The sequence below is a fragment of the Pelophylax lessonae genome (assembly GCF_965119305.1).
Source record: "Pelophylax lessonae genome assembly, chromosome: 11".
NCBI lineage: Eukaryota > Metazoa > Chordata > Amphibia > Anura > Ranidae > Pelophylax > Pelophylax lessonae.
The window spans coordinates 131190000-131201646 of record NC_138778.1 but is presented as its reverse complement, the minus strand read 5'-3'; positions in this window follow the sequence as shown (position 1 = coordinate 131201646).

Here is an 11647-nt window from a genome sequence, read left to right as displayed (position 1 = left end):
CATATACAGCAGTGGTAAGTAGGCTTGGATAGTGAGAAAATGCAGAGAAAGAGCTATGAATTGGGAGCAGGGAAGAGTCTGAGTCGAGAGGCTAAAAAAAAATAAAATAAAACTGTTGGATAAAGATGCAAGATTACTGAGGTCTGCATTTAGTCCATTATCTTTTGCAAATTGAATTATTCTTAAAAACTTTTCCTTTCCTGAGTAGTTTTGAAGTGCTTTAAGAACTAAAACATTCATGTATTTTTATAGGGTGGTCTGGTTGTGGGAAATGGCCCACACACTAGACCACAGTATGGAAGACATGAATCTTTTGCAAGTTATTCTTATGTACACAACATACAATGGACTAAACGTGGACTTCAGTTTTCTAAATCTTTACACAGCAGATTTAAGTATTTTGCAAAAGGTATGGCCCCCACACCATTCCATAGCTCTGTATCTGTCTTCTCTTAAAACTCCCTGAGTTTATTTTACCATTGCTGTATGTTTGTTTTGTTTATTTTTTGACAGATTGTTAAACGCTCTGCTTAGGACTGCTTGTGTCTTGGAGGGAGTACAATACATTTTTCTAAAAAATTGGATGCTAGTGCAACTAAAGTATCACAGACAGTATTCCGGTTTTGCAACAAGTGCACTTATTGCAAAACCAGAATATTGTCTGGCTATGTTGTGCCTACAATTGCCTTAATGCCGGTTCACAAATCTAATTGTATAATCTCCCCAAGGTCTGCAAACTACCTGTGTGAATAGTTGAAGACTTTTTTTTACTAACCTAATCTGTACAAAGGCTGTTGCATAGATGTTTCCTTTAGTAAAATATTAGCCAAAATGTCTTCTCCAAGGAATAGAATGCAAAATTCCAAAAAAAGTTCTGGCCCTCTTGTGATTTGTAAGTAGTTTAGTTTCTTAAGAGTTGGTCATTTTTATTTCTCCATTTTCCAACATAATTTTTCTTTTGAACTGTTCATTCTCTCATGCGCTCTTAGGCCCCTATCTGATGTTCACTTGAGTTCTCTCTTGATCTCACATGTTTTACCACACTCTCCCCCTCTATCCAACATGATGTTGTTTAAACACATTGATAATTCTTTACTCGCACATTCTAAAATGTTCTCTTCCCCCACCTCCCCACCCCAAGAGTCCAAAGGGAACATTCATTGGCAACCTTAATACCTCAAGTAAATACAGCAGTCACACCATATGTACCAAATTATGAAGATTTGAGAGTTCAGGCAACATCTGTAGCAGACTCCACAACATTGCCATGTTCAAAAATTCAAAACTCATATAACCTCATCCCCATAAGGAACTTATTGGGTGAAAAACCTGAATGTGCATCTGAAGAAGCTTCTAGTTCCGCTCATGACTCACAACATAAATTGCACACAGTGGAGAATACAGAGCAGGAAGAAGAGGATGAAGGAGGAGATGATGTACTGGATGATGATGATCTTTGTTTCACGGTAACTAAAGTTTTTTTTTTTTCCAAAATTTCTTGGCATTTACTCAAACTCTCCATTCTTCTGCATTTCCTGTGTGTGTGTGTGTGTGTGTGTGTATCTCATTTTTATTTATTTTTTTTCAAAAGGATTCATTCTACAAATTGGACCACGAAAAGCAGGTTACAAATGAGAAAAGCAGGATTATATAAAAGGCACTCTTGAACACACCAGTTCTCAAAGACTTTACATCCTATTTGGGTGAAACATTGGAGATGGAGAACTATAAACAGGAGGTATGAAACCAGTACTGTACTATATTTGGTTACCAAACTGTTAGTGTATCAAAATAGAAATGTTTTAAATGCTGAAAAGTCTTTCCAGGGCAGTACCTGAGAGGGTGGGTCTACTTCCTGAAGGCAAGAAAAGCACAGTATTTCACAATTTACAAACGGAGGCCCCTTTCCTTCATAGGCATTTCTTGTGTAGGGTTTCTTTAGGACCCCAAGGAGTGAATGCAGGGTCTTTTTGGGATATCACTTTACACAGGTCTTGCACATCTGCAGGTATCCACTCACTCCTGGAAGACTGTGTATAGTTAGACCAGCAAACAAAAGTTCTGCTCAGTCCTTTGAATACATATTGAATACAGATTTTTCCAAACTGCAAAGGACTGCGCAACTTAATTGTCATTGAGAGTTACATAATGGTAGTCAGATGCTGCATCTGTCCCCACAGGGTTTAACACAGAGAATCGAGTGATCAAACACTGCCATCGCTTGGTTCTCAGAGCTTCCCGAGTAGAGAGATGGTGACTGTCAGTCTGCTCTGCCTCTTCCTCACTCACTGGAGTGCTGGGCTGTGGAGGGGCGGGGAGTGGCCGGCTCAGGCTCTCAGCAGCTCCGGGTGACAGTCCAGGCATGTGGGCAGACTCCGACCATATGGTCATGACCGGCTCTGGGATGTCAGTCCACTGTCTGCTGAAAACTGGTCCCAGGAGTGCAGAACAATCTTTACTTCTGTGATCTACAGGAGAAGTACAGCCAAACAAGCTTTGGCTGTACTTCTCCATTAATATGCTGTGCAGATTTCACTCTGTAAACCCTTATCCATCTGCTTCTTATATTTCTCTGTCCCAACACTGCAGTACACCCTTGATCCAATTTATAATCATGCTCTTTTCCTCCCCCCCCCCCCCAGGTTGAGGACATGGCCAGATTCCTATATTTCATGAATCCGAAAAGCGTAAACCTAAATTTTGTAAAGAACATTGAAAGGGTTAACACATCTTTTAACTCTTTAAAACGTTTTCTTAAAAACCCAACCATCATCAACTACTTAAAACATGTTCGACACTTTGTCTCCTATAAGTTAAAGGGTACAAATCTGTCATTGAGAGATTCTAAACTATTTCAACAATGTACATTTTTTTATGAACGTCACCGATGATATTCAAGAGGCTGATGAAATGCATCTCTCGTGAGAATGTTGGTAAAAGGTAATACAAGTTTTCTTTATTCTGACTAGATTGTAATTTCTTAGAGATTTCTGCAATGCTATACCCTTCACATCAATTTCAGGTTTGAAACTCGCAAACTTCTGGAGGTAGCAAAGGAGTCGTTTCTTGAAGTTATTAGGAAAGCCCAAAAGGAAGATGTTTTGGATTTGACCGAGAAATGTGATATGCTTTATTTCCTTGAAGCAGTGCTGGTGCTTGAACATCTGCAGAGACCAGGGGTGGTTAAGAACATGACGGTAAGTAAGAGTTTGTGACTGCAGAAGAGGTCTGCGTGTTCCCTCTTAAATTTTGTACTTCTGCGTGTTTTATCTTAATTTTGTATTCCTAGGTGTATGAGTGGGAGAAGAGAGTGCACCAGCAATATGTCACTTCCGAAGCTACAGCCTGCTCCTTTACAGTTATTGAGGTTCATCTGCATAAGACATTCACTCATCAGGTTGCAGCATTTGCTTTGACAGAACAAGAGGAAATGGTAATGTGCTAAAAACAATAAAATAAAAAAAATAAATAAAAAAGGGGTCGGGGGGTTGGAGAGATGGAAAATAAAGTTGGCACAATGATTTATAATATTTTCTACATTTTCCCAGTGGTTCAAGGTATACTTTGAGCAAGTAAGACCAACCATGCTGAAAGACTCTGAGAAGAGTGAATTCTTTTTATCATCCGGGCATAAAATTTCCAATGTGTCAAATGACTTGCGTAGATATCACGAGAGGTAATTTAAGAGTTAAACGATGGACTTCTGTGTAAAATATTAAGTCCCTGTAAAGTTTTTTTTTTTTTTCTCTTTTTCTGATATTCAGGGCCTCTTTTGAGGGGGGTCACCCTGGAAGTAAGGGTAATCTCCCGAAAATATCAGATTTTTCCAAGGGCCCTTTCACACAGGCTTTCTGATCAGGTCTGCCTGTCAGTTTTTCAGGTGGACCTGATCAGATGCTCCATGCACCCATATGGAGCAGCGAATGTCCGTGGCGACATGTCCGCTTACACCTGCTGCTATCCGATCCCTGAAATCCAGATGTTTGGGAACCTTATTTTCCATCCTTCTGGAGATTGGATGAAAACAAACAGGCGGTCTGTTTTCATCTGACCTCCCACAGAGGAGAGGGTGGATCTGACAGGTCTGTCTCTGTAAAGTAAGCAGAGACGTACCTGTCATCTGCCTGCTTAATGGGAATCGGCGGATCAATCCCCGCTGAGCAAAACTGAGTCTGTCAGGTGGAAAGCCTGTGTGAAAGGACCTTTTTATAGAGTAGGCTTGGCTACAACCAGTCTTTCTATGCCTGAATTTTTATTTCTTGACTCTCTCTCCGGTGCGACCATTGTCAGCAGGAACAGAAAGAAGGGTCCTCCGATGAAATCTTAGATACTGTAGCACTAAAGACCTGACTGGGGTTAACCACTTGAGCTGCAGAAGGTTTTACCCCCTGAATGACCAGGCTATGTTTTTTTGCAAAACGACACTGCGTTACTTTAACTGACAATTGTGCAGCTGTGGGATGCCGTACCCAAATAAAATATATATATTTTTTTCCCTGCAAATAGAGCTCTTATTTGGTGTTATTTTGATCACCTCTACGGTTTTTATATTTTGCGCTATAAACAACAGATCTAAATTTAGAACAAAATTTTATTTTTTTTTACTTTGTGCTATCAAAAAATTCCCAATAAAACCAAATTTCTTCTTCAATTAAGGCCAATGTTTTCTGGTACATATTTAAAAAAAAAATCCTAACTGTAAATGTATTGGTTTGCGCAAAATGTTATAGCTTCTACAAACTATGGGATACATTTATGAACTTTTTTTTTTTAATTGTTTATACTAGTAATGGCAGCGAAAAAGCGATTTTTAGCAGGACTAAGACATTGCTGTGGGCAAATCTGACACCAAGTGACACTTTGGGGATGAGTGAAACCAATAGAGTTCTAAAAAAAAAATGCACTGTTAGTGAATAAATGACACAGGCAGGGAAGGGGTTAACACTAGGGGTGATCAAGGTGTTAAGTGTGCTCCTAGGCTTTCTTACTGTACTGGGACTAGATGTGCTAGAGGAAAAGATCTGTGTTTCAGCTTGGCTGAAACACAAAGATCTCTTTTCCTCCCTGACAGAACAGCGGTCCGCTGTTCTGTCATTCCGGGCTCCCGCAGCCCCGAAAACATGTGCACAAAATCACGTACCGGTACATGATTTTGCGCATCCGGGCCACCCTGCTGCAGTATAAATGCAGTGGGCGGTCTGAAAGTGGTTAAAATCCTTCCCCACTCTATCCAAAGCGAAATAAACGGTCTGATTTACAACTTCTGTTTGTTTTTTTTTTATTCATTCTCAACTTTAGGTTTCATTTACCAAATATTACGAGCCAGATAATTTGTCGAGTATGCGAGACCTGGACAATGCAAGAGTATTCAGATGTTGACCGTTGCATGTTTGCAAAATATCTCTCACACACAAATCTGACTGCGGATCGGTGCTATAGAGAGACTATAAATGGGATCTGTCATGCGTCTCTACTGTCACAAAAGCAGGTGCAAGAAGATCAAGCAGCAGCCAAACAAACACTCCAAGGTAATCAGTCAGAAATGTTCTTAAAAGGGTATGTAAGTGCCAAACCAAATAGTGCATACATTGTGGCTTACCAGTTTGCAGATGTAGTGGATGCAAAATCTTTCTAACTTTTTCAGCTAGGGATGAAACCTGTAGCTCACATCTATACTAGGGTTGAAACACTCGCCTTACTGTATTAGGCAGCAATGCCATCCTAGCATGGGAAATGTTAAAAGAATTTAGACTACCTCAATCTCTCCTTAACCACTTGCAAACCAGCCGCCGTCGACATACAGCGGCGGTCGCCTGTGAATCGCTGTAACTGTGTGGCGATTCGCAGGAGCGATCTTGGGGCTCACCAGCGGGTAAGCCGATCCAAGGGGCCGGTGGCTGCAGGGCACTCGCGATCGCTCCCTGTGCAGAGAGAACAGCTGTCTGCTGTTGTAAACACAGCAGACAGTTCTCTCAGCTATCAACACAGCTCCTGTGTTCTTCCTATTTAGGAACACAGGTCTCTCGATTTCACAAGCCCATCCACCTCATAGTTATAAAACACACCCTAGGCTCACATTTAACCCTTTGACAGCCCCTGAGTTTGATCCCTGCCAGTATCATTACAGTAACATTGCCTATTTTTAGTACTGATTACTAGTAATGTCACTGGTCCTCCCAAAAGTGTCAAAAGTCAGGTAGGGGTCCGATCTGTCCCACAATCCCGCTAAAATTGCTGATTGCCATTAATAGTAAAAACCCAAAAAATGACAAATATTCCCATAGAAATTAGTTTATTATTATTTTTTTTTTTTTATTGGCAATGTTTATATAGCAGAAATTGATTTATTTATTTTTTTTTCCAGAATTTTTGCTTTTTTGTTTTTAACGGGAGATAAAACCAACAAAAGAAAGCTCTATGCGTGGGGGGAAAAAAGGACATCAATTTTATTTGGGTACAGCTTCGCACAACCACACAATTGTCCGTTAAAATAACGCAGTGCCGAATAGCAAAAAATGGCCTGGTCATTAAGGGGGGAAATCTTCTGGTGGTGGTTAATATATGCGTAGGTGTTCTGTTATCCTAAGAGCTGTGAGCAATAACTAACCATGACATACTTTGCTCTGTCTGTATTGACTAATATCTGATTGCAAGATTTCTAGCAGCAATAGGTAGTCTATGTACATACAGAGGTCATTTTTGGATGCCCTTATGCACTGCAAGACACAAAATCACTTTAATAGTTATGGTTAGAAAGGAAAAGCATTTATGCTTTTACCATTTTTTGTTTTTTATTGTTGTCCAAGTCCCCGTTGGGGGGGGGGGGGTCTTTCCCATTATATTCCTGTTTGGGAGACATTCTCACTGAGCCAGAAAGTGATGGGAAATATCTACTTAGGATGTGCCCTTCTTAGGGATGTCCCCTCGCTTAGTGTCCTGATAAAATATCCAGGACAGAAATTAGTCAGACTGGTAAAGAAAGTGATGGTAAACCTCCTCATCAATCCTTTGGGCATTAAAAAGTGAGGTTCAGATATATAAACTCAAGAATAAACCCATTTTTTTTTTTCTTTTTTGCCCTACAGAAATGAAGCACCTGGTTTGGATAGTCAGCCAGTTGAAGTTGTCTCAATGGAAGTAAAATTAGACGTTCCAACAGGATCCAGAGTAAGCAGTGTGTGTGTGTGCAGAGCACAAGGAGGGGGGGGCGGAAGGGGGCAGTTAAATCTATTGGAAAGAGTGGCTGGACAACTGTGTATGATTGATCCAGCCACTAGTTTCTGTACCTCCTGCAACGATATGCCGAGTGCGCTACTGCACCCGGCACAAACCTTAGAGCAGACCAGCCTTTCATTGCAAAACACAGTCAGATAGAGCCGATGCGCTGATACTTCCTTCCCCCCGCAGTATTTTAGGGTTAACTTTGTGTTCTAGGTACAGTAGATGCAATAACTAAATTCTATTTTACAGGCCAGCTCACCCAGCAGGTTCAAGTCAGATTAAAGAGGCTTCCATCCAGAATCCAGGTATCCTTACCACTGATAGCAAAACACTGAAAGGGAAGGAAGTACCTGCCCTCTCCTAGGCCTACACACACACTTTGTAATAATATTCTCTATAAACCAACATGTTCACTGTACTAGAAACAGATTAGGTACAAATACACTTGCAGAGTCACATGTTGAAAAGGAGGTAGTACTTGGCTGTCAGACTATAGGAACTTGCTGAGGCATTAGGCAGTTACCACTTTGTAGATGGTAGCAGAGTGCCATGTACCTTACAGGAGAGGCTTGCAGCAATATTCTGAGAAGTGCATATTTTAGGTTTGTTGTACATATTTAAACTGAATAGCAAGCTGCTTGCTGTAATGGTTTAAAGGAAAGGCTGTTTAAAAATCCAGAATGCCTTGAACTGAGTTTGCATCATGAGTTGGAGGAAAATGCATACCAAAACAGCACTAGGCTGTTAGCAAAATGCAAGCAAGTCCCCTAAATAGAACCATCAGAAGGTTCCATGGGGAGCCTCTCAACAAATAATTCGGAGAAATTCTAAGCTTTGTCCTTGCTGACCCTGGCACCTAGGCCTAGGGAGAGCCTCACAGTAGAGCTACTAGGCATAATGCCCCAAGTTTATAGAAGCACACTGTCCTCTAATAAATGTTAGACTAAGCCCCTTTTAATTGTGTTTTATATCCAAGCTAAAATAGTGGACATTTCAGAAAGCGTTGGCCAAAGATTTGGAATGTATGTATTTGTCATTCTCTTATACTATTTCCCCTCAATTTGTCCTAGGTCTCTCTCATTTCCTATCACTGATTAAAATCCCTAGGACAAAGTTGAGTAAAGCCTCACTGTCGCACTTGGCCCAAACACAGGTGGTAAGACTCTATAGCTGGCTACTGTGTTTTCACCTATAGCAGCCCCCTTTCCCATAAGGCAATCAGACCTACCAGTACTCAGTTGCCCCCAGGTCTTACACACAATGCTATAGTGTCTGGCCACCACGTCAGTGCAAAGTGAGCAATTCAGACAGGTAGAGAAGTGGCTCTATGACAGTCCAGGTAAAAGGCATGCATAGTTCAGACAATAGTCTATCTGGTCTGAGGTCATACGCAGGGAAATCCAAAATAGCATGACAGACAGGGCATTTGATCAGACATTGACACATGCATGCGCCTTAAGGTTTGTCTGGCTTATAACAGGTTCAGTTTTCAACCAGAGACTGGCCACATTATTCACCTTGCAGGTGGACAGACGAGATAGGGAGAAGAGTACCATAGGCAAAACCAGGATGCTGGCATAAGGAGCAGGAGTGCTAGATGTTCCTGACACTCACTAAGCTGAACAAAACCTACTATTGAAACAGGAGACATGGTTTGCATGCAGTTTAATTCAATGCTTGTGCCTCATATAGCGAACAAAGTATTTAACTTTATTTTTCTCCTCCCACAGGTTTAGAGAAAAAGAACCTGAACACCTTTTCACCTTTTCCCATCTACGGTTCAAAATGTGCAAATAAAAACTTGGATAGAAGAAACAAGGCTAAAAAAAACAAAAACAAAAAAATTTGTACAATAAAAGTTTTTTGTTATACATGCAGACATTTAAAGTTAATCTAATAAATACTAATAATAATAAAAAAAAAAAAATGATGAAACTATTTTTGGTAATGCTTCTTGAACAATGCTAGATTCATGGCTGGCTGTGCTTTTAATTATTTCGAGTAAAAATAACTCTATTGGAACTTTTCTGTGGGTGGTGCCCAATTCAGGCAAGCATTGGCACCAGTGTTGATAACATGATAAATATGTGTGACAATATCAGATAGTTCTTACTACTGCCACTTTAAGAATGTGTTGCTAGCAAAATTTCGTAAAAAAAATTCCACCAGTTCTCCCATTAGTAGATTGGTAATTAAGACCAATCCTGAGCTGGCATTGACCGGTATGCCAATACTCCTGGCAAGCAGTGCCTTTGTTGGCCAAGCTAGCTGTACGTACATAATATAGTGCTGTATCCCTGGTCTCACTTGGCTGAAAGCTAAATGTAATAATGGGCTATGCCATAGCCCAAAAATGGACAATGCCCACATTTGGGAAATGATTTGTCATTAAATGGGCAGAGTGTGATGAAGAACTGAGACTAGTTTCCCATCATGTCTGCAGAGGGCAAGTTTGAAAGCAGACATTAGGCTGAATAATGGCTTGGGATCCATTTATGGCTGTGTCTGGCTAATCAAAAGCAAAGTGGAACTGAAGGGGAACTAATCTCTCATGTCCCCATCAGGCTTCACACACCCCAGAACCAAAGTCATTGTCTGCAAGCATGCTCAGTTCTACTCGTATACATTTAACATTCTGCATATGAGAGACTTGTGGAGTTTCATTGCAACTACATAAAAATCTTGAAAAAAGATTGGTCTTATTAAAAGGCCAAATACAGCGCTTGCTGATAAAACCTTAATAGATAGCAATATCCATTCCAACCTCTGTGATGAGCATAAATGATCAATAAATATGTTATGGTATAAATAAAGATATTTCATAAGCAAATATAAATGGCAATGGTAAAGCATCAATGTTCCAATAAATAAATAAATAAGTGCCACAATGTGCATAGGTGACTTGGTGAATAAAGCATATAATAAATATAAAAAAATGGGTAAAACGGATATACTCAAAAAAATATAATATATATATAGTCCAGAAAGAAGTGACTGTAGTGCTCAAATATTAAAGTCCTCAGTGAATCTTCCAATGTATTCAAAAGTGCAGGTGCTCAGACGTGATTGGCCATATAATCGGTTCCTTGCCTCGTGTAAATGAGTAGAGTGGATCACTTACCGGATCTTGTGGGTCCTATATGGCATTAGGGCCACTTGAGCTTAATAGCCCCCTGGGCTGGAATGGCTTCCCCTTTAGGGTACTATGGGCTGGTAACGGCTCCTTAGGCTCCGGGGTAAACGACCAGGTGGTATAATAGGAGAAGGAGAAACAGGCTCCAGATAGTGTAGTATTATAAGTAAAATAGTTTATTTCCCATAAATTGGGTTCAATGCAAATAAAACAAATCACTGGTGGTCAGCGGTGCGGGCTGCTCGTCCTTGCAGAGTGGCGAGCGGACTTCCGGCTTGCATTCCACCTATGTGACGTAATGACGCGATGCGGTTCAAACTAACACTACTGTACACATAATAATACCTAAAAATCTTATAGGGTAAAATTGGAGATGGAAACTTGGACCAGAAATTTTACACAAAAAAAACAAACCAAAAAACTTCTGCGCAGGCTCCACTTAGTAGTTAGTGTGAATACACTGTCTAATACTTTTTTTTTTACTTTTTTTTTTTTATTTTTTTTTATAGCTCATATTCTAAAGGCAATGGAAATATCATGTGGCATAGAAATATCATGTGGCATTTCTCTGCAATAATCACATTGTATAAACATTTTATTCCTTGCAATGGAAAACTGCAGCATGCTCATAGGATTTCATTTGGGTTTGCTAATTTTCAATAGTCTTCTTGAGAGCTCATTCTGCAGACAATGTGGGCTTTTTTTGCCATTGGTTTTCAACTACATAATCAAATAAATTGTGTATTCAGTAATAGCAACCTAAGACGGTGGGCAGCAGTGGTGGCTGGTGCTCAAAATTGCGCAAAAAGAAAAATGTAATGGGTATTGCTTTGCGGCAAAAAACACGGAAAAAATTGCGTGACTTTGAGGTCATGGTACAGGCATGGCACAGGTGATGGTACAGGCATGTCAAAGGTCATGGTACAGGAGATGGTATAGGCATGGCACAGGTCATGGCACAGGCATGTCACAGGTCATGACACAGGTCATGGTACAGGTCATGGTAAGGGCATGTCACAGGTCATGGTAAGGGCATGGCACGATACATCCAAACAGTGAGGCAGTACCTGTTGTAGGAGCCAGGGGGTGGATGGAAACATCTCTCAGATGGCTCGGGGCAGCCACACAAGAGGAGTAGCGGAGAGGGGGATCCGCCACCTGAAGGTGGTGGGGGGAAAGGCACAACCCCCGTAGACCGAACCGGCCGCAGGTCCGCAGCAAGCCGGCGTCTCCTCGCTTCAGCTGTCCTGAGCGGCGCCGGCGGATGACGTCATCGGCGGATGACGATTGGCT